Source organism: Canis lupus, chromosome 15 (genome assembly GCF_011100685.1).
Source record: "Canis lupus familiaris isolate Mischka breed German Shepherd chromosome 15, alternate assembly UU_Cfam_GSD_1.0, whole genome shotgun sequence".
Taxonomy (NCBI): domain Eukaryota; kingdom Metazoa; phylum Chordata; class Mammalia; order Carnivora; family Canidae; genus Canis; species Canis lupus.
Window position 1 is genome coordinate 43,199,370 of NC_049236.1, and position 21,002 is coordinate 43,220,371.

Sequence of the window (21,002 nt, forward strand, 5' to 3'; positions counted from 1 at the left end):
GAACCAGCCTTACATCCCGGGAATAAATCCTACTTGGTCATGGTGAATAATTTTCTTAATGTATTGTTGGATCCTATTGGCCAGTATCTTGTTGAGAATTTTTGCATCCATGTTCATCAGGGATATTGGTCTATAATTCTCCTTTTTGGTGGGGTCTTTGTCTGGTTTTGGAATGAAGGTGATGCTGGCCTCATAGAACGAATTTGGAAGTACTCCATCTCTTTCTATCTTTCCAAACAGCTTTAGGAGAATAGGTATGGTTTCTTCTTTAAACGTTTGATAGAATTCCCCTGGGAAGCCATCTGGCCCTGGACTTTTGTGTCTTGGGAAGTTTTTGATGACTGCTTCTATTTCCTCCCTGGTTATTGGCCTGTTCAGGTTTTCTATTTCTTCCTGTTCCAGTTTTGGTAGTTTGTGGCTTTCCAGGAATGCGTCCATTTCCTCTAGATTGCCTAATTTATTGGCGTATAGCTGTTCATAATATGTTTTTAAAATCGTTTGTATTTCCTTGGTGTTGGTAGTGATCTCTCCTTTCTCATTCATGATGTTATTAATTTGAGTCTTCTCTCTCTTCTTTTTAATAAGGCTGGCTAATGGTTTATCTATCTTATTAATTCTTTCAAAGAATCAACTCCTGGTTTTGTTGATCTGTTCCACAGTTTTTCTGGTCTCAATTTCGTTGAGTTCTGCTCGAATCTTAATCAACTCTCTTCTTCTGCTGGGTGTAGGATCTATCTGCTGTATTTTCTTTAGCTCCTTTAGGTGTAAGGTTAGCTTTTGTATTTGAGTTCTTTCCAGTTTTTGAATGGATGCTTGTATTGTGATGTATTTCCCCCTCAGGACTGCTTTTGCTGCATCCCAAAGATTTTGAACGGTTGTATCTTCATTCTCATTAGTTTCCGTGAATCTTTTTAATTCTTCCTTAATTTCCTGGTTGACCCTTTCATCTTTTAGCAGGATGGTCCCTAACCTCCACGTGTTTGAAGTCCTTCCAAACTTCATGTTGTGATTTAGTTCTAATTTCAAGGCATTATGGTCTGAGAATATGCAGGGGACGATCCCAATCTTTTGGTATCGGTTCAGACCCGATTTGTGACCCAGTATGTGGTCTATTCTGGAAAAAGTTCCATGTGCACTTGAGAAGAATGTGTATTCAGTTGAGTTTGGATGTAAAGTTCTGTAGATATCTGTGAAATCCATCTGGTCCAGTGTATCATTTAAAGCTCTTGTTTCTTTGGAGATGTTGTGTTTAGAAGACCTATCGAGTGTAGAAAGCGCTAGATTGAAGTCACCAAGTATAAGTGTATTATTATCTAAGTATGTCTTAACTTTGGTTATTAATTGATTTAAATATTTGGCAGCTCCCACATTCGGGGCATATATATTGAGGATTGTTAAGTCCTCTTGTTGGATAGATCCTTTAAGTATGATATAGTGTCCCTCTTCATCTCTCACTACAGTCTTTGGGGTAAATTTTAGTTTATCTGATATAAGGATGGCTACCCTTGCTTTCTTTTGAGGACCATTTGAATGGTACATGGTTCTCCAGCCTTTTATTTTCAGGCTGTAGGTGTCCTTCTGTCTAAAATGAGTCTCTTGTAGACAGCAAATAGATGGGTCCTGCTTTTTTATCCAGTCTGAAACCCTGCGTCTTTTGATGGGGTCATTAAGCCCATTCACGTTCCGAGTTACTATTGAGAGATATGAGTTTAGTGTCATCATGATATCTATTCAGTCCTTGTTTTTGTGGATTGTTCCACTGAACTTCTTCTTAAAGGGGAATTTTAAGAGTCCCCCTTAAAATTTCTTGCAGAGCTGGTTTGGAGGTCACATATTCTTTTAGTTGCTGCCTGTCTTGGAAGCTCTTTATCTCTCCTTCCATTTTGAATGAGAGCCTTGCTGGATAAAGTATTCTTGGTTGCATGTTCTTCTCATTTAGGATCCTGAATATATCCTGCCAGCCCTTTCTGGCCTGCCAGGTCTCTGTGGAGAGGTCTGCTGTTACCCTAATACTCTCCCCATAAAAGTCAGGGATTTCTTGTCTCTTGGTGCTTTAAGAATCTTCTCTTTATCTTTGGAATTTGCAAGCTTAACTATTAGATGTCCAGGTGTTGAATGGTTTTTATTGATTTTAGGGGGGGATCTCTCTATTTCCTGGATCTGAATGCCTGTTTCCCTTCCCAGATTAGGAATGTTTTCAGCTATGATTTGTTCAAATACATATTCTGGCCCTGTTGCCCTTTTGGCGCCCTTGGGAACCCCAATTAAACGTAGGTTTTTCTTCCTCAGGCTGTCGTTTATTTCCCTTAATCTATCCTCATGTTCTTTTAATTGTTTGTCTCTTTTTCCTGAGTTTCCCTCTTTGCCATCAACTTGTCTTCTATGTCACTCACTCGTTCTTCCACCTCGTTAACCCTCGTCGTTAGGACTTCTAGTTTGGATTGCATCTCATTCAATTGATTTTTAATTTCTGCCTGATTGGATCTAAATTCTGCAGTCATGAAGTCTCTTGAGTCCTTTATGGTTTTTTTCTAGAGCCACCAGTAGCTGTATAATAGTGCTTCTGAATTGGCTTTCTGACATTGAATTGTAATCCAGATTTTGTAACTGTGAGAGAGAGGACTGTTTCTGATTGTTTCTTTTGAGGTGAGGTTTTCCTTCTAGTCATTTTGCTCAGTGCAGAGTGGCCAAAAACAAGTTGTATTGGGAAAAGGAGAAAAAGAGAGGAGAGAAAGAAGGAAAGAAAAGAGAAAAAGAAAAAAGAAAAAAGGGAGAATAAAAGAAAAAAAGAGAAGAAAAAGAGAAAGAAAAGGAAAGGAAAAAAAGGGTGGGGGAAGGAAATAGAAATCAAAAAGAAGAAAAAAAAAACACGGGTGAGCATCTTCTGATTCTGTATACTTTAAGTCCCTTGACTTCTCCTGGAACTTGTCCGTCTAGCTGGTCTTCTGGGGGAGGGGCCTGTTGTGTTGATTTTCAGGTGTTAGCACCTGGGGGAGCTGCTCTGCCCCCTGCCTGGTGCAGGGCTCAGTGGGGGTTGTTTACCCCGTGAGGCCCCAGGAGGAACAGCCCCAGTGGCGGGGCCAGCTCTGGAGCCCTGGAGTCAGCCCCCGCAGTAGCTCCAGAGCTCTCCGTCTGCAGGGCCTGGAGGCTCCGGGGCGGGGCCGCTGATCTGCTCAGCTCGGGGCAGGAGCGTCCTTGCGGTCCTGGGCCCTCCCGGCCTCTGCCTGTCCTGGGGGGAGGCCGGATCCTGGGCTGTGTCCCGGCGCCCTGTGCTCCGGAGCCTGCGCTGTTGGATTCGCGCTCCCGGGCCGTCGCCGCGCAGCCCCCTCCGCGGAGCCACCGCCCGAGCCCCTCCGAGCTGCTCCGGGTCCCGCCGGGTCCCGCCGTGCGCGCTGCAGCCCTTAGGGAGCTCGGCGCACTCTCCCGGGCGCAGGTCCCTGTTAGTGTCCCAGGGAGCCCGAGGGCATCCCCGCCCTCCTGGGTCCTGCTCTAACTCCCTGGGAGCCCCTTTCCGCCCGGGAAGGTTGGTGCAGCTCCTGCTTCTCCGGGACGGGGCTCTCCTGTCCTGGGGACTCTCGCCCCGGCCTCAACCCGGCTCCTCGCGGGGCCCCTCCCCCTTGGAGGCCTTTTGTTTCTTTATTTCTTTTTCCCCGTCTTCCTACCTTGATAGAAGCTCGAACTCTTCTCACTGTAGCATTCCAGGTGTTCTCTCTTTAAATCTCAGGCCGAATTCATAGATTTTCAGGATAATGTGAAGGTTATCTAGGTAATTTGGTGGGGACAGGTGATTTGGGGACCCTACTCTTCCGCCATCTCGCCCCTCCTCCCAATAGTTTGTGTCTTGAAGATTGTGTTTATTTTCCTTTTCAGGTCTTAAAACAAAAATCTTGTAAACAGATGCAAAGTCACAGACCCTTGGCAATATGTAGATTTAAGTTTTTATCGCTTTAGGCTTAAAAGGTTATATTTTTAGGCTATGAGAGAAAATTTTATTTTATTTTATTTATTTACTTTTAATGATTTTATTTATTTATTCATGAGAGAGACACAGAGAGAGAGAGAGAGAGAGAGAGAGAGAGGCATAGACACAGACAGAGGGAGAACCAGGCTGCATGCAGGGAGCCCGATGTGGGACTTGATCCTGGAGCTCTGGGTTCACACCCTGAGCCAAAGGCAGACCCTCAACTGCTGAGCCACCCATGTGTCCCTATGAGAGAAAATTTTAAAGTAGTCCAAATCAGTATAGCATTTAAAAAAGTCTAGATAGCTTTACTCTCTGTTGCAAAATGTAAAATTTTAATAATACAAAACTGCTGCAGTAAGAGAGCACAGGATATCAGCTGCACTCTCTTGTTACTGTTGTTGAATGAGTTTATTTTTAGTAACATGTTTATTACTCATTAAAGTGATTGTAAAAGCAAATTTTGAATGGATGCTTTAAGCATAGAATTTACATATAAATTCTCTGAGTTTTCTCATTGCATGCATTTCTTGAGTAATATTTTTATTGGTTTATTTGTTATCAAGACATTTATGGTGTTCAGTACCATTACTTTTACTTCTATGCCTTATCATGTCAGATGCTCTAAATTAAAGATGCGGCTGGTAATTACATAGTTATTTGGATTTGCGAGCTAAGTTTGCAAACTGCAGCCTTTATGAGAAAGAATTGGATAACATTTTCAGACTTGGCAGAAATAAATAATGTCCTTTTTATATAAAAAGGCCCACAGAAGCATTGATAAGAAAATAAACAATTGAAAGAATAATTCCAACTAAATAATCTGAGAGATTAAAAAAATTGTTTTTTTCCTGGTCTTAAAATAGCTACCTCCATGCATAGTACTCATTGAGTCAGAGTTTAACTGCTTCTGTGTATCTGTGATATGGCCCAGTTGAGCCAGATGTATTTAACGTTTGGTGTCATTACAGGTCCATGGGATCTGAGGTCTGTAGGACCATATTCAGGGTTGTCTTTTATCCCCTTGGACATATAGCATAGCTAGATGGCACTCCCACCCATTGGATAGTTTTGGTGCTGTGGTTCCAGACAGGGTACAATCAGTACTTTTGACTTTTTTTTCTTTTTTACTTTGCCCTCATAATTACTTCATAGAGTTACAGAAGTTTGGTGTTAGGATTTAGGAAAGAAGACCATGATCCTGAGGAAAAGAATGGCTCATGTTATTATAGAAATACCAGTAAGACCTGACCTAAAAATACAGATTAGGTGTTAAAGGGGAATAGGATAACAGAAATATTCCACATCAACACGGTTATTGCAATTCACTCTACAGACATACTTTGGAGATATTGCAGGTTTGGTTCCAAACAAGGCCATTATAGCAAATATCTCAATAAGGGGAGTCAAATGAAATTTTTTATTTCCCAGCACATATAAAAGGTATGTCTACACTATACTGTAGTCTAACAAGTGTGCAATAGCATTATGTCTAGAAAACTGTACATACCTTATTTAAAAAGCACTTTATTGCTAAAAAACGATAACCATCACCTGAGATTTCAGTGAGTTATGATCTTTTTGCTTGTGGAGGGTCTTGCGCTGATGTTGATGACTGCTGACCAGAGTGGCAGCTGCTGAGTGAGGGTCAGGGTGTCTGGGGTAATTTCTTAAAATAAAACAACAATGAAATCCACCACATCAACTGACTCTTCCTTTCATGAATGATTTCTCTGCAGCACACGAGCATACCGTATAGCATTTTACCCACAGCAGAACTTTCAACATTGAAGTCAGTCCTCTCAAACCTTGCCTTTACTTGATCAGCCAAGTCTGTGGAGTGTTCTAAAGCCTACATTGTCATTTTAACAGTCTTCACAGCATCTTTATCAGGAGCTGTTTCTATATCAAGAAACCACATTCTTTCTTTGTTCATCCATGACAAGCGACCCCTTATCCATAAATGTTTTATCATGACATTGCAGCAAATCAAATGTAATAATAATGAAAAAAATGGAAGTATTGTGAAAATTACCAAAATGTGACACAGAGACACAAAGTGAGCAAATGCTGTTGGAAACGTGGCAACTGATGATTTCTTGACACAGGGTTGCCACAAACCTTCAATTTTTTAAAAATGCAGTTATCTTTGAAGTATAATAAAACAAGTATGCCTGTAGTTCTGTTGAAGATCAGAATTGCCTCACCACTGATTTTCCCATTTTAACGAACAGTGCCCCCTTCCTTCTATCACGATTATACTGTACCACTATATACTTTTTATACCAATATATACTTTTCAAAAGTATAATCATCGAAAGCCACCCTTCTCTTGTCTTCTGTATTCATTCTCTCTGCAAATATCCAGATGGCCAAATATCCACTTGCTGAGTCAGGAGCTGTGATGAATACAACACAATCTCTGTCCTCTAGGGGGTGTAGAGTCTCTCAGAGCCTTGGCTTCTTAGGACTTAATTTTTCTCCCTATCTTCACTTTGCTTTTCCACTGCAACTATCCTCCTTCAGACTTTTGTCACTTCATGCCTGGACTACTATACTATTCTTCAAATCCCTCATCATCTTGCATACTACCACTTTGATCATGCTTCTCCTTTCCCTCAAAGCTTTCTGTGGCTGCTCTTCTCAGATAGAGTTCAAATTCTGTTGTCTGTCAGGTAAAGCCTCCCACAGAAAGCTCCAGCCTGCCTTTTAAATTTTTCTTTAAACTATGATGTTATTTGTATTATCTACTTTGCTCAGAATGCCCTTCTTCCTTTTTTCGGCAAGTCCCATTTCAATCACCTCTTAGGCACCAGCTGAACTTCCACTGCAACATCCTGAGTCCCCAGGACGGAAGTGATTTCTCCCTTTTCTGAACCACTTGACCACTTACTGCTCACACTGCTCTCATGGTACTCATTATTCACTGCTCAGGAAGATTGATTATCTCTTCCTGTTTGTACTTCATTATTAACTTCTATTTAGACTGTGTCTTTATATCCCCTAGAGTTCATAACACTGCGCTTTTAGCAAGCAGAAGTCACTCAGTAAATATCTATGGATTGATTGCCTCAAATAAAGACGAATTAACTCATTTGTTTATTCAATCACATGAAGCTCAGGCACAGGAATATGATGATCTAAGGCCAAGTCTACAGCATTGTAAGCTTCTGTCATAGCCTTCTTATACAATCCAATTAATTCTTGTTGATAAATCACTTGGTTATTACCTCAATTGTTTTTTCAGACTCAGAGCAAACTTTGGTGACATATCATAGAGTAATGCCTTGTTTCTCAAATGCTTGGTTCTAATTTTAAGTCACTAAATACATGTATGTATTTATATATGTTGCTGTCTGTATATGTACATGTGTACATGTCATATATCTCCCATATATGTATATACACATACTCGGGAGTGTGTATGCACACAGACACTATTTAAATGGTTTTATTAAAACAACAGGTACATTGAATTGAATTCTGTATCTTCACAGATTGGAGGCGATCAATACCGTAACTTGTGTTGCCAGCTTAACTCCTTTTTGTGCAGTTTTGGAAAAATGCTTTTCCTGATATGTTTATTTAATTGAAATTTTCCCGAAATCACAAGAGGAGCTATTAAGAAATTGTTACCATTTACAATTGTGTATCCATTTGAATCAGATTTCCTACATACTGGGCAATCAAAGCAGAGTAAAGAAACGAACTGGATCTTAAGCTGATGAAACATGCTCAAGTTTATATGGCTGGTAGGTGAAGTTGTTGCCTACAATAAAGTTTGGTGCTTCTGGTGATAACAGCGGGGTCCAAATGTGAAATAATGGGAGGAGGAGTGGGCTTGTTTTGGGAAGATCTGGACTCGGCTTATTGGTTATGTTCCAGAGCTCAAGTCCCCCTCTGGGTCTCTGCTCCCCTGGCTGCAACAGGTAGTTTAATAGCAAGTAACTGCCTCTCCACAATGAGGTCTGAATAAAGTAATGTACATGAAAGCTCTCTGTAATATGTAAAATTCTCTGTAATGTAAATGACAATGAGATCTGGAGCCTTGTTTTCTGCAAACCTTCCCAAAGGTGCTGCTCTATGGCATCCCATACTCTGTCGTACACCGACTTCTGTCCCCTGAGATTTTCCTCTGTCCTCTGGATGTTGGGAATTCCTCTGTTTCTCTTGGTGCTCTTGACTTCCTTCAACAAACTGACTTCTCCCTACAGCCTTCCCTCCGTCCCCAACCCCTCCCCTGACAGATAATGCCTGTGGTGAGTTTTTAATGTGGATTAAAATGTGGCATGAGATGGGTTATATTCCTGGAATGAGATGTTTGGTAAAACACTGTGAAATTAGATGTTGACCTCTCCACGTGCCTTCTTTACTGCTTCGTAGGCAACAAAAGATTCAGTTTACAGATTTGTATTTGAATGTTGAATATAGGGCAGCCCAGGTGGCTCAGTGGTTTAGTGCCACCTTCAGCCCAGGGTGTGATCCTGGAGTCCTGGGATCGAGTCCCATATCAGGCTCTCTGCATGGACCCTGCTTCTCTCTCTGCCTGTCTCTGCTTCTCCCTCTCTCTCTCTCTTTCTCTCTCTCTGGTCTCTCATGAACAAATAAATAAAATCTTAAAAAAAATGAATGTTGAATATGGGGGGCATTTACTTGTTTTTGGGTCACCAATGTCTGGGGCTGAAATTTTACTCCGCTCCAGAAAGTCTGTTGGCAATAGTCCATCCTTTCTAATTTTTAAGTTCAGAAATGCTTATTTAAAAGCAATTCAAAATTTCATAGTTTTCATTGGAGCTGAAGGAGTTCAGTTCATCCAAAGGTAATAATAGCAGATAATAATTAAGAAGGTAAGTGCTCTTTGCCTCAGTTTCTATGTTTGAAAAAATAGAAATGAGTTAAAATTTTCATTGTATGTTGAGAGATTTGCACTTCCTGCTTAAAAAGAACAAAATTAAGTTTTCCAGAATCTGAGGCTAGTAAAATAAATTATATGTTGAGTGTTTGCTGAAGAAGAAATTGTTTCATAGTTATCTCCCCAGTGCTCTATGGCAAAATAACCTAAATCCTTGGGAACATGTACAAGGCATGTTTGATTTTTCTGTAAGAGGACATGGGACCATCAGGTAAAATTAAGATATTTGTAATTGGGAGTAGACCTTTTACGTGGTATTTGATTATGCGTTAGATTTGTAATATGACTTACAAGTTTGTGAAGCATAATTTTACATGATGTACATTTATTGAAAAAAATGGAATTGTACCAGTTTCACTAGGATTATACCAGTTAATCTGCCAACCATCACAAACAAAATGTACTATAGGAAAAAACTACCGTTCATTATTGTATGCCATTTTGCTTGCAAATAGTTAAACTTCATTTGGCTACTGGTAGAAAGGAATTTTATGGTTTCATCTCTTAAAGCATTTTTTTCCTTGGCTTAAATACTCTACATTTTGGGGCACGTGGGTGGCTCCGTCAGTTAAGCATGCTACTCTTGATTTCAGCTCAGGTCATTAATGATGGAACGAAGGCTAGCTGGGGACAGAACGTAAGCTGACAGCCCACAAAGGACAGCCCACTCCCCCTCTCGTGGGATGTGTGTGACATTCTTTAGGCACTCCTGGCTGCCCTAAAGCTAAGGGAAAGGAAAAACAAACAGTTAACTTATAGAGATTATAGTTCTAAAGACATGAATCTTCCTCAGTTTACAAAACTTAGTGATTTACAAGAAAAAAAAAAGCATTCTCATCAGTAACCTAACTTCCAGAAGGGAAATTCTCAACTATCTTAATGTTAATGTTTTACTAGAGGGAAAAACAACCTTAACGTGACAATTGCAAGGCCTTCAATATCTTGTAGGTCGTCTTCAGCATGCAAAAATTCTTTTGAAATCCTTCTGTTTTCCTTACCTCCCCCAACTCCTAGGTATATAATCAACCACCCCTCACAACCCTGGGGCAGTAGCTCTTCCTGCCCACAGCTCCTGGCCCTGGGCTTTCATAAAACCACCATTTTGCACCAAAGACATCTCAAGAACTCTTTTTTGGTCATTGGCTCCAGACCTCACCCCTTCTACATCAGTCGTGATCTCAGGGTCAGGCACAGAGTGGAGCCTCCTTAAGATTCTCTTTCTCCTCTTCCTCCACCCCTTCCCCCACCCTGCTAACACACTCTGTCTTTCTAAAAATAATAAATACTCTGTTTTGCCAAAAACATGCAATTTTCTTCTTCTTCTTCTCAATCAAATTTGACTTCCTGGTATTATTCACCTTGAAAATGCTGCAGAGAGATTATCATCTCTGTGTTTTATAAACCAGGCTGTCCCCTGCTTCTTGTTCTCCTTTAAAACATTTCACAATCTGGGTAATGATTTAATTATTTGCAGATCTGGTTAATCATTATTTTCTCTGCAGAACTGTAAGCTTTCTTTCTTTTTTTTGAACTGTAAGCTTTCTGAGGGCAGGGACCTGCTGCCCTTTGTATACATGGCACTTCTGGAGTCTAGTACTTTGTCTGGCACATGGTGGGTGTGAAATGGAATTGTATCCATGGACTGAAAATGGTGTATAAAACAATGGCTCTAACACTTCACTGAGATAACTTGTGAATAAGTCCCACTTTTTTTAAAGATTTGGCAAGTATGCTTAAATGGGCTTATTCACCACAAGATGAAAAGTGATTGGGAATATAGAATGTCATCTTCAATTATTACAAGGTGAAGATATTAAGCTTACAGCAAATCAGAACAGTGCTCAATATTTTAGAAACTCTGTGCTTCATGGTGTAAGTCCCTGGAAATTCACTTAAGGTAATTAAGGTGCAGTAATAAGTAGAATCTGAATCTCAAAAAGTCTCAAGTTCAAAGAAAGAGGCAATTTGTGGAAGGAATGATAACTCAACTGATGGGTTCAATCTGATCAACAAACTATTTCCTTTTTTTTTTCTTCAGCTTTATTGAGATGTAACTGACAAAACTGTAATTTATTTAGGGTACAAAGTGACGATCTGATATATGTATACAATTTGAAAGATTCCTACCACTAAGTTAATGAACATATCCAACACTTTACATAATTACCTTATAGCTATTATTATTATTATTTATTATTTATTATTATTATTATTAGTGGAATTTTAAGTTCTACTCTTTGCAAGTTTCAATTATACGATACAGGATTATCAACCACAATCACCATGTGACACATTAGGTCCTCAGATCTAATTCATCTTATAACCAAAAGTTTGTACCCTTTTGTCAGCCTCTCCCTATTTCTTTCTTTCTTTTGTTTTTTTAAGAATTTTTATTTATTTATTCATGAGAGACAGAGAGAGGCAGAGAAACAGGCAGAGAGAGAAGCAGGCTCCCTGCAAGGAGCCCGATGCAGGACTCGATTCCAAGACCGCGGGATCAGGACCTGAGCCGAAAGTAGATGCTCAAATGCTGAGCCACCCAGGCATCCCAGCCTCTCCCTATTTCACCCCCACCTCTGAAGCCACTGGCAACCACCATTCTTTATTTCTGAGTTCAACTTCCTTCTTTCTTTTTTACGATTCTACATATAAGTGATACCATACAGTATTAATTTGTCTTTCTCTGTCTGGCTTGTTTCACTTAGCATAATGTCCTCTGAGTCCTTCCATGACATTGCAAATGGAATGATTTCTTTTTTTTTTTTTTAAGCCAAATAATATTCCATTGTGTATATATACCACATTTTTTTTTCACCTATTCATTCAGCAACAGACAGGTTGTTTCCATATCTTGGCTATTGTGAATAATGCTGTAATGAACATTGGAATGCAGCTATCTCTTGGAGATAATGATTGCATTTGGATGTATACCCAGAATTAGGATTACTGGAACCAACTACGTTCCTCAATAACAGTATGAGCAGTATCTCCTCCCCCGCCCCTTGCCATACAGCAGAATCTCAATACTAAAACTGAATGGAGTATAAGGTGATTCTGTTTTGGATTTCATCCCAAAGATTAAAGGTATTCTAGGATATGAAGAACAATTATGAAAGAATTTGTATGGTAGCTTGGTAGTTTGTAAAGTTAATGTTTTTTTTTAATGATTTTTTTTTTTTTTAAATGAGGGAGAAGGTAAGTGCTATATTTTAGGAGCAGATTTTTTTTTTCTTGATTTCCTTTTGAAGCAGGATTTCAGGGAACTGACTCTTGTAGAATAGGGGATCTTTCCTCTCTCTGCATGTAAGTGGGGCAGATCTCTTTGCAGACTGTCCAGGATTTCATTCTTCAAGTACTGCAGGGCCTGAGGGACAGTTTTAGCGTCACTTAGCCTCCCTGGAATAATTCTGTGACCATTTCATCCTGAAAGTTTCTCCTTAGAGATCCTGATTGTTTCCTCATCTTGAACAATCATACCTAAGTCTAAACTTTTCCCAGGGTCTTATTTGAGAGAGAGAGAATGAGATCCCAAGAAGGGGGGAATGGTAGAGGGAGAAGCAGACTCCTGCTGAGCAGGGAGCCAGACGTGACTTGATCCCAGGATCCTGGGACCATGACCCTGGCCAAAAGCAGATGCTAACCAACTGAGCCACCCAGGCTCCCCTCCCCTGGTCAGCTTGCAGAAAACTTGCCTGGAAATGGATATTGAAGGGGCTGGACTGGGGTGTGGAGGCAGAATATAAGGCTGGGTAAAGCCGAATTTATTGATATATGTCATTTGCCAATGATTTAGGACATAATGCTCTGGCAAGGGCTCCTGGAACCATTCTTGTACTGCTGTGAGGGCTATTAAGTTTGAAAGAAATAAGAGCACACGTTAAATGAGGTGGAGATACCACAGTTGCCTTGGTAGTGTTGCGGAAGGGCTCAAAAATGCAGAGAAATAAGGATATTTGAGTAGATTCTCTATTATATTCTATAAGATCCCATGGGAGACTCTCCAAGTGATGATGTTCTTTAGAGGGGTCCAGAGGACACTCCCTTCACTAAGGTATTAAGAAATCTCCTGATAGCAGTTAGAAACTCAAAAACGGTTGTCCTCATGCTAATGACTATTAGTGGGATTTTCTTTTTTCTTTTTTAAAGACAGAGAGAGCATGAGCATGTGAGTGGGGGCGGGGGGGTGGTGGTCAGAGGGAGAGAATCTTTTAAGCAGACTCCCCGATGAGGGAAGAGTGGAACATCGGGCTCAATCCCACGACCTATGAGATCATGACCTGAGCCAAAACCAAGAGTCAGTTGCTTAACTGACTGAGCCACCCAGGGTCCCTGTTAGTAGCATTTTCTATTATGAAATGTGACTTGCTAGTGTAATGGAAATGGCACAACTTGAGGTCAGATGATCAGAGGCAAAATGGAGATGAGTAATGGGCAAAAGGTCAGAGCTGCAGCCAGAGGGCTCTGGCCTGTAGATCCACATGGTGATGATTAACAGATCACTATACTCATAAGGGCATCTGAAGAGGGATTATATAATCAAAAGATATCAGAATGGATGAGATGTTAGACACCCCAGTGGGGCAGTTTCTAGACATGTAGATGAACCAGCTTTTAGACACAAAGTTCATGGAATGAATGGCTGTGTCCTGAAGAAGCACTCAGCAAAGCACAGCAATTGTATGCAATAGTAAGTAATTCTCCCAGTCTTTCCCCAAAGGAATCACTTTGTAAGTAAGTGGGCACTAACTGTACGCTAGTTGTTTGAGGGCAGTTGGATAGAGTTTGAGCTGACACTGATAGCAAGGGACTCAAGCCACCTATCATTACATCCTTGTTAGAATAGAGGCATGTGGAGTTCAGGTGATAAATTCATTCCTGGCATGTGAGGGGCATGAGAACAGCTGGAATAAATTCTCATTTTGATTGATTAACTTATGAAATACAAGCTATATTATAATGAAAGGCTGAGTGGAAGATCCTGATCTCTTCCCTGACACCCCCTGAAGCTGCCAAGTTAAGAAAATAAACCACCAATGATAAAAAGAATGAGTGGCCCCTCTCACCATCATTTACCATCAGTCCTTAAGTGATTTTTTGCTTCTAGTTCCAATAGCTTTAGATTCTATGAGTGGAGAGGTCTACTTCCTAGAGAGGGAACTCAGTAGGAATCCTATTAAAGCTAAAAATCCAGATGTTGCCTGGTCATTTGGTTGCTGTTAGATGAGCAGGCAATGGGTTTAGTTTATCATGAAGAGGTGTAACTGCTGTTACACAATGGGGATAGAGAGAAATGTGTTTAGAATTTGTGGGATCCATAGGGCATCTCTTGGTATGCCTAAATTTAACTGTGAATGGGCAATTACTCAACCATCACCCAAGAAGATCATGGTTACCAGCAGCCCACCAGGAGTGAAGGCCAAGATGAAGATCACCCCATCAGGTAAGCAACTTAGCAAAAGAGCTAGGAAAGGGTGAGGAAATATAAAATGGATAATATGATTAGTTTCAGCCTTCACACCAGTTGAGACAGCAGAGATTATAGTTTGTGTCAGTGATCCATCTCTTGCAAGTTTTCTCACTATACATTGTGACCAAGCACCATTCTGAGGCACACAAGGGAAAGGACTGAAATATGGGTGCATTTGAGCAGTTCAAGGAGTGAACCATAGTAGGAAGACTTGGTGCTCTGCTCCACTCAGATGTCATTGACTGCCATTATACCATTTCTGTGAACAGCTTGGGTGTACTTTTTTCCCCCCGGAAGATTGAACTTGAGCTATGTATCTCCACATCCTTCAGAGACCCAGAAATGCCCAGAAATGTATCCCCCTGACCTCCTACTGGCAGTTCTTCATGAATGACTGATAAGCACAAGACTGATAAGCTTTCTTGCCTAAGAGCTCCAAGGTGTAAGTCACACTCTAGAGCAGGGTTTCTCAACCTTGGCACTGTTGACATTTTGGATGTGATAGTTCTTTGTTGTGAGGGCTGCCCTATGCACTGATAGTCACATGCCTGCCTTCTACCCACTGGATGCTGGTAGCAACCCCCAATCATGACCATCAGAAAATATTTCCAGATATTTCCAGATGCCCCCTGGGGTAAAAAATCACCCCCTATTGAGAACCACTGCTTTAGAGGTTTCCTGCAGGATGGGCTGCAACTAGTTTCTGTACTACTTTCAGGGCTTGCCTGAGAGTGTACTCTTCTTTGGCTTTCTCCCATCTCTTGCTTACAACTCCCTTACAGCTTTCCCTAGAAAGATGTCCTTAATGAGTCACCTGCTCAAAGATCCTCATTTTGGAAACTACTTACAAAGCACTCAACCTAAGACAGCATCCATATTTAGTCAGTCCAGGTGGTTTAAAATACTAAATGTAAATGGCAAAAGCATAACACCTTTTGAAAAGTTATAAAAAAATTTTTTGTGACCTTGCTGTAGGTCAGGTTTTCTCAGATAAGATACAAAAACCATTACCCACAAAGGAAATGACTGATCAATTCTAGTGAAGTAATATTAAAAACTTCTGTCCATATACAAAATCTCTATAAAAAGGGAGAAAAGACAAGCCATTGAGTGTTAAAGATACGCACAACACATATAGCCAACAAGAACTAGTATCCATATATAAAGAATGATCATAAGTTGACAAGAAACACAGACATCCCAATTGAAAAGTGGGCAAAGGACTTGGGTAGGCCTCTTCTGAAAATCTAACTCCAAATAAGCAATAATCATATAAGCAATAATCATATAAAAAGATGTTCAGTCTCACTAGTAATAAGGAAATTGAAAATACACATGTATTTTGATATATTAAGTACCTACCAGATTAACAATTAAGTCTAATAACAATAAACATTGATGAGGGTATGGAGCAATAGGAATTTTTAAACATTGCAGGTGGGAGCCTAAATTGGTAAAACCATTTCAGAAAATCATTTGGCATAATCTGCTAAAATTCACATATCCTGCAACCCTTCAATTCCTCTCCTAGTTATGTATAGTAGAGAAAATAGTGCACAAATGAATCAGGATGCTTATACAAATATGTGCATTGTAGTACTGTGATAACAGCCCAAAATGGAAATGACCCAAAGTACATCAATAGTCAAATGGATAAGTTGTGGTGTGTTCATATAATATAAAATTATATATCACTGAAAATTAAAGAACTATAGCTATCTGAAAAATATGGTTGTATATTACAAACATAAGGAAAGAACAAAAAGTCAATTACAAAAGAGTGTATTCAAAATGACTCCATTTAAATATAGTTCAAAAATAGAGAAATCCAAACTATATTGTTTAGGGAAAACACATAGGTAGCAAAACTACAGAAAAACCAGAAATGATTTTCACAAAAGTCTTCTGAAGAAAGAAAGGGGGTATTGGATCAAAGGGCTTCTAGGATCCTGGAAACTTTTTTTTTTTAACATAGTGGTTCATTTCGTAATTATTTTAAAAATCTTAATTTTATGTACAATTTTTCTCACATTAAAGAGTTCAAAGAAAATCTAATATTCTTCTCTTTGATCACTGTTTTAATTTGTTCAGGCTGCGCTGACAAATTACCATAGACTGTGTGGTTTATAAACAACAGACATTTATTTCTCACAGTTCTGGAGCTGAAAGTGGGATATCAAAGAACCAGCATATTCCGTGTCTAGTGAGAGCCCACTTTCTGGTTCACGGATGCGCCTTCTCCCTGGGTCCTCACATAGTGAAAGCGGTGAACTAACTCTCTGGGCTCTCTCTTTTTTTTCTTTTTTATGTATATTTTTTTTATTGGAGTTCAATTTCCCAACAAATAGTATAACATCCAGTGTTCATCTCCTCAGTGTCTCTGGGATCTCTTTCATGAGGCTGCTAATCTCACTCATGAGGGCTCTATCCTTATGATCTAATCACCTCCCAAAGGGCCATCCCTTGAAACCATCACCTTGGGGTGTGCGCAAGGATTTCAACATATGAATTTTAGGGGACACTCAGACCAGAGCAACCACAATCTTTTATACACCCTAGTATCTCAACCCATTCTTCAATGTCAGATTTCAATGTTACCTTAGTCCGTTGATTCCTTTTTATTTATTTATTTTTCTTGCAGCCACCAATCCTTGCCTGATTAGCCCTTTCCCCTCTGGCGACCCTCTGGCATTTCATACTTGTCATTCATGTTGTGTTAGCACTTTCAACTTCTTTAGTCCCTTTCCTTCTCACCATATTCACTCAGGAAACTGCCGATGTTGGCAGTTTTGATTATCTACCTTCTCACAGGCTCTGGAATCTGGGGTGACGCAGGGATGATCAAACATTAAAAGATATTTACAACTTGACTCACTTATGTTATTTAGTCTTGGTTAGACTGTCAATCTGCTTGGAAATCATTTTTATGGTCCCAGTTTGCTTTTTACTCTATTCTCTCAAGCAACTGTGCTATAATTTTATCACTTGGCTAAAATTCCCTACCATGTTTTTGCTGAGTTTTATGCCCTTTTTATAAATGTTCCACTGGATACCACCTCCTGAAAATCATATAGACACTTCAAACTCAGTATGGCCACATTGAAATCATCATATCCCTTATTCTCCTTCAAAGAAGGAATACCTGCTCCCGGTACACACCACCCAGGAATCTAAGCCAGACACCCATGACTCAGTGTCGCAGTTCTCTTTCTTAATAATATCACCAATTCTTTACCATGTCTCAAACTGAACAAACTCAGTGTAATTTATTTTTCTTCTCCTTCTTTAGCCTCTAAGGCACTGTTCTAATGCCATCCACCATGATTTCTCAAGGAGATAGTTGAAGAACTGTCTCTATAGATTTTCTGTCTCCGGACTCACTGTGAAGCATAACCACTGCATGCCAACTACTCATGCAATTATGCAGGTAATATTATTTGAGAGTGCCCCAAACTTATAGGGAAAAAACCCTCCAACTCTGTAGCTTGTGTATATAGTTTTTATAATCTGAACACAGACTCCTGACTGACTCCTCTACTGTCCTGTCTCCCATTTATTCTTTGGTCCAGCCAAAGTGACCTTTTTGCTCTCATCTGATTATGCCTCCATGTCTTTTATTTATGCATGCCCATGTCATGCATAAATAAAGTCTTGAAAAAAAACCTTCCTATTTCTGGAATTATCACAAAACCTGCTAGCCTTAACACAACGACTTCATGCATAGTGCTGTATCTTTAAATTTGGGGATGACTGGTGATGTGGAATAGGAGAAGACTTAGGTTTGAGGGAATGCATAGAAAAATGATCATAACATTTTTATAAAGATGTCATGAGAATTTTTAAAAAAGATTTTATTTATTCATGAGAGACAGAGAGAGAGAGAGAGAGAGAGAGGCAGAGACATAGGCAGAGGGAGAAGCAGGCTCCATGCAGGGAGCTGGACGTGGAACTCGATCCTGGGTCTCCAGGATCATGCCCTGGGCTGAAAGCAGCGCTAAACCGCTGAGCCACCTGGGTTGCCCAAGAGTTTTTAAAGCTCTATAAAATAAAAACAAGTCTTCTCGTCTGCTTTTTTATGCCTGTACTTAAAGGGGATAGAGGATATAGAGCATTCATACTACAATAGTGGATCAAAGGTCTAGATTACAAGAGATAGCTACAAATCTACAAGGCCTCAATAAACATTCTTCATATTATGCTCCATGCATGGAAGAAATTGCTAGCTGGTTGTCAAATGGATAAGTTGTCCTCTTTCCCTGGGCACTTTGACCATTTTTCCAGATTCCCAGGGAGACAGGTAAGGCCACGTGACTCAGTTCTGCCAATGGATTGTGAGTGGAAAGGACATGTGCTGTATTCTAGCTGAGTCACAGAAACCTCCCATGCTAATCTTCCTTGCTCTTTTCCACTTGCAGGTGGCAGGAATGGAAAAGATTCCTATGGGGACCATGGAAACCAGATGTTAAAAAAGAGAGCACAAGATGGAGAGAAAAGACTCTGTCCTTTTGCCACTGGAAGGAGGAAAGGTACTCAACCAGGAATATCCAGAGATCAGACTGTTATGTGAGCAAGAAATAAACTTTTATTGTGAAAAGTGCTGAATGGCGAGATCTGTTTGTTATAGTAGTAAGCCTAATCCTAAACTACACAGAAAAATATTTCCTTTCTCAGCTATTTGTTTATGCATTCCTTTCCTTTGAATTATTTAAAATGTGCAAATAGGTTTGGGCCATTTTTCTTCTACTCCCATTTTAATAAGAAAAACAAATTTAAAAAAGAGCTTTATCCATACTCAAACCCTGTGGATACAAAATCTCACTTTACCGCTTTGCCATGCACTCTAGCTTGTCCTTGTCTGAATCCGTTAGGTGGCTCATCTCCCTGAATATCCTTCTGACTTTAGGAGAAGGGGAAAGAGAGATTCCAGAGCCAGCAACTTTTGAGTTAAAGAGATGATGACTCAGAATTACACACAGCACTTCCTCTCACACCTCATTTATTTGAAGCTGGTTATATAGCAAGAGAAGTGGAAAATGTAGTCTCTAGATGGTAGGCTGTTACCAGCTTCTATTACTAAAATAAGAGAAAGGGATCCCTGGGTGGCTCAGTGGTTGAGCGTCTGCCTTCAGCCCAGGGCATGATCCTGGAGTCCTGGGATCAAGTCCCATATCAGGCTCCATGCATGGAGCCTGCTTCTCCTTCTGCCTACGTCTCTGCCTCTTTCTCTCTCTGTGTGTTTCTCATGAATAAATAAATAAAGTCTTAAAAAATAGAAAGAAAAGAGAAAATGGGTATTGGGGAATAAGTAGCTGTTCTGTTGACTTAAATATCCATACACACTTATTTTCACTTTTAAACCACCTTAGTTCTCTCCCCAAGACAGACAAATCAGCTCAGACTCCAGAACATTAAGTGGTACACAGTCCTTTCCATCAGTTTCAAATGTGGTTCTTTGGGCTCTAGAAATCTAAAGAGTAATACATAAATAATGTATATCTACTTCTCATCCATAATAATCATCTATTACTGTGTAATAAATTACTCTAAAATTTAGCAGCTTAAAACAACAAACATCTATATCTCACAGTTTTTATGGTTCAGATGGGACAGGTCCTAGGGAGGGAGTCTTCTACTGCTGCTGCTATCAGTTCTTCACCGACACCTTTCACAGAGGCACAGCCCCTAAAGTCTCACAAAGATGCACTACAATGTATGAGTGACAATTCATATCTTAGTTACTTACCACTATTCAGGTGGCAAGGTGGAAGGAAGGCTTTTGCTCTTTGTTTTTGTAATTTTCTACTCATATTTGGGTAACTCGGGGTGGGGGGGAGGACAGGGTAATGCGGTGGAGGAAAGTCCTTGCTGTGACTATTTTGATATTCATTAGAAACAATATATCCTTTCTGAGATTTTTGCAGTATTATTAAACAATGGAAAAGGTTAAAAAAAATTCGGGAGTGACTTTCATGGAAAGTTCTGGTTCAGGGTCTCTCATAAGTTGCATTCAAGACGTTGGCCAGGTCTGCAATAATCTGAAGACTGAACTGGGGCTGAGGATCTATTTTCAAGAGGGTGCACGCATTTGGTTCTTGGTAGGAGCCTTGAATTATTTGCTATATGGACATCCCCAAAAGGTCGCTTGAGTATCTTCACGACATAGAAGCAGCTTTCCTTTCTTTTTGTTTATCTTTTTACAAGTTTTATTTAAATTCCAGTTAACATACAGTGTAATATTAGTTTCAGGTGTGCAATTTAGTAATTCATCACTTACAATACCCAGTGCCCATCACAAGTGCCTTCCTTAATCCCTATCAACCATTTAAACCATACCCCTGCCCATCTCTCCTTCAATAACCTCAGTTTTTTTCTCTATAGTTAAGAGTTTGTTTCCTTGCTTGCTTCTCTTTTCTTCCCTCTATGTTCATCTGTTTTCTTACTTAAATTCCACATATGTGTCAGATCATATGGTATTTGTCTTTCTCTGACTGCTTTTTTCACTTAGCATAATACTCTCCAGCTCCATTCATGTTATTGCAAATGGCAAGATTTCAATCTTTTTTAATGGTTGAATGACATTCTATTGTATATATATGCCATTTCTTTATCAATTCATCAGTCGATGGACATTTGGTCTCTTTCCATAATATGGCTATTGTTGA

The 21,002-nt window shown here is 39.9% G+C and overlaps 1 long non-coding RNA gene across 6 annotated transcripts in view; it reads left to right on the top strand.

The window, feature by feature from the left end:
• The window catches only part of LOC119877042, a 136,591-nt gene that overhangs the window by 17,507 nt on the left and 98,082 nt on the right, over positions 1 to 21,002 (top strand). For 5 of the 6 annotated variants that reach the window (XR_005370740.1, XR_005370742.1, XR_005370741.1 and 2 more), the window contains exons 2-3: positions 17,630 to 17,767; positions 18,756 to 18,866. This is a non-coding gene — a long non-coding RNA (uncharacterized LOC119877042). Of the gene's footprint in view, positions 1 to 17,629; positions 17,768 to 18,755; positions 18,943 to 21,002 lie in introns of those variants that run through there. The other variant, XR_005370738.1, reaches the window with a different exon arrangement.